Source organism: Echinops telfairi, unplaced genomic scaffold (assembly GCF_000313985.2).
Source record: "Echinops telfairi isolate 266 unplaced genomic scaffold, ASM31398v2 ScPeMD7_4;HRSCAF=17, whole genome shotgun sequence".
Lineage (NCBI taxonomy): Eukaryota > Metazoa > Chordata > Mammalia > Afrosoricida > Tenrecidae > Echinops > Echinops telfairi.
The window spans coordinates 36,370,270-36,372,993 of record NW_022103900.1 but is presented as its reverse complement, the minus strand read 5'-3'; the positions used below and the strand labels follow the sequence as shown (position 1 = coordinate 36,372,993).

The 2,724-nt window shown below is 37.0% G+C and overlaps 1 pseudogene; it reads left to right on the top strand.

Annotated features, from left to right (window-relative positions):
* Nucleotides 1-217: 217 nt before the first annotated feature.
* LOC101641725 lies at nt 218-2,032 on the top strand (annotated as a pseudogene).
* Nucleotides 2,033-2,724: the final 692 nt, after the last annotated feature.

Genomic DNA, 2,724 nt, shown 5'->3' with positions numbered 1-2,724 from the left:
TTAATTCAATCAAATTTCATGAATCTGAAATTGAAAGCAAATATCCATATTCCCAAGAACACTATGGAAGTAGTTGCTTGTTGGGAATTTTTTATTTTTTAATTATGAAACAAGAGTTAGATTATTTTAACTATAAGAAAGGAGACATCTTACTGAATGTGTTCTTTGGTCACAATATCTTCAAGTGGTAAGGATTTCTTGATAATAAAAATATTTCATGGAAAAAGAAGCTTTCAAGAAATCGGCATAGAAGTTACAACCTAATAGAATCCCAAATAGTCCAAATACACATAGGGAGTTTTTAAAATTTAATAGAGTGTATGGATTTCTCAAAGAGAACCAACGGGGAAAAGTATGACACATATGGAGAAAAGATATTTGCAGATATTCAAGGAGGAGGCCAGTGTGGAAGTTAAAACTATAATTATGGCTTTGGCCTTAAAGCCTGAATGAGTCTGAAATCATAACATTGGTCAGCAGAGAAATGCTGCTGCTGTGAATTCTGGAAAACCATACTTTGTAAATTTTCACTCTCCTGGCTGTTCCACTGCCAGGATCTAGCTCCCCCATTAAGAGGTTTTGCTAACGAAGTGACAGGCTACCTTGAAATGGAACTGTTCATTGTGGAGATGATAGAATGATTCCCAAAGAAAGGAACCCACAGTTATTCCAGCATCTTCATTTTTAGGTCTGAATGGCTGTGAAATACCATCGTGACAAACCAAAGGAAGATTTCGGGAGGTTTGTCACTCAGCATGTTAGAAGCACCAAATCAAAACCAAAGTCACAGTCAAGGAGTCCATGCTGGTTCACAGTGACCCTATAGGACAGGGTAGAACTGCCCCTGTGAGTTGTCTCCCCTCCAACGAGTCGGTGGTTTCCAACTGCTGACCTGATGTCTGCATGAATCTCTATATTTTTCATCTTTGAAAGGACAGGGAACCAGAGAATATGAAATCCACCACAGAAAGACAATTCTATATGATCCACTTGCATTTCCCAAAGAGAGTGTTAATTCTCATGCCATTATACTTGGTCCTTGAAATTTTCTTGCCAATGCAATAGAACCAAAGCTTCTTGATTTTTTCTGTTCTTGGTGGCCACCATGTCAAGCTTTATGACCAGAAGTAAGAAAAACTTCAAAACATCTGTATGGCCAGCTTACATACGGTACATCATGGGGTGTAGAGTTTATGGAAGACTTTGTCGCACATATATATGAATAGCCAATGACAGTGGTATTTAACCAGTCCAATATTCATGAATATGAAGGACAGCCTTCTGCCGACCTGATTTTGGAATTCATAAAGGATCTTAGGAATCCTTCAGTGGCCTCTCTTATACCTGCCATTTTCAGTGAACTGACTGAACAAAGAAAGCATGATGACGTCCGGATGCTTGATTCCAATTCATGGAGTCCTCCATGTTCAATCCCAATGCCAGGATGAGAGAATGGCACGAAGCTTGATTAGACTGATCCATAGAGGCAGTGTAGACTGCCAACAGTATCATTCTTTCTGTGACTGAGAAAATGTTCAGAGATTCCCTGAGATAGGATTCCCCCCCTAAAAAAATCAAATAAAGTTTATCACTATTATAGAAACAGTGGTTAGAATGGTGATACATATTTCCTAAGAATTTGGTGTCTTGGATTTTTACGACAAAACTCCATAGATCTAACACCTCAGACTTACAACAAAAAGGTTTTACAAGGGAAAAATCAATCACTGGGTGATTGTTTTCTATGCTCCATGATGTGGACCTGCCAACATTTTGCTACAGAATTTGAACTCACAACTAGACAACTCAAGGGAAAGTGAAAGTTTGGAAAGTAGACTAGCAGACGTAAGCGCAAATATGCCAGAGAGTTGGTATCAGAGCTTAACCAACTGTTTTTGGTTTTTTTTCCTTCTGTGAAAGAGCAAAGAGAAATGTTTGGAGAAAGCAAATAAATGTCAGAGATGCAAAAGCCAGCAAACTCTACACAATCAAGAAAAGAGAATTAAGGATAAAAATGGAAAAACAAAGTTAATTCTTCTATGACATCAGAAGACACCATTTTTATAGCTGGTGAGAAAAAAATTAACATTATCTGGGACATACAATTGCACTGCCTAACTCCTGTACAATAGAGGCATAAATCAAGCATCTTCAGACTTCCAGTACAAAGTCAGAGCATAACTATGAAGTGGGTTGTATATGTGTGTGTTAGGAGAGTTTTGCTTAGTTTTTGACAACTATTTAAAAAATGTAAAAAATCATTCTTAGCTTGGAGCCCTACATAAATTGTCCATAAGCCAAATCCAGCCATCAGCTTATGATTCCTAGAAATTGTCTATAGGGTGGCTGGTTTCTTTGCTGTATCTACATGCATATATCTACAGACATAGAATCTAAAATAGACAAAGCAGACTTTTTCACTGACACTTTATGCCATTCTTAAAATGGCCAACTTGGACTTCAGTCATCTGGGTTTCTCAAAAGCTCTATCGTGGTCATAAATTTCATTTGAAAAACACACTTAGTATGAAAAAAAAAAAGATACCCTATTTTCATGTCATAGTGAAAAAAATAGGTCCTAGATTTTGAGTACTATTAAAATATGCCGCCTTGTTAAATTTACAATTTTGGGACATTCTTTCTTCTTGGTTGTTTCTACTTAAGTCAAGTGCTACTTTGCATGAAATGATGGATTCCAATGCTTTAATCTATGCGCTTTCTTTC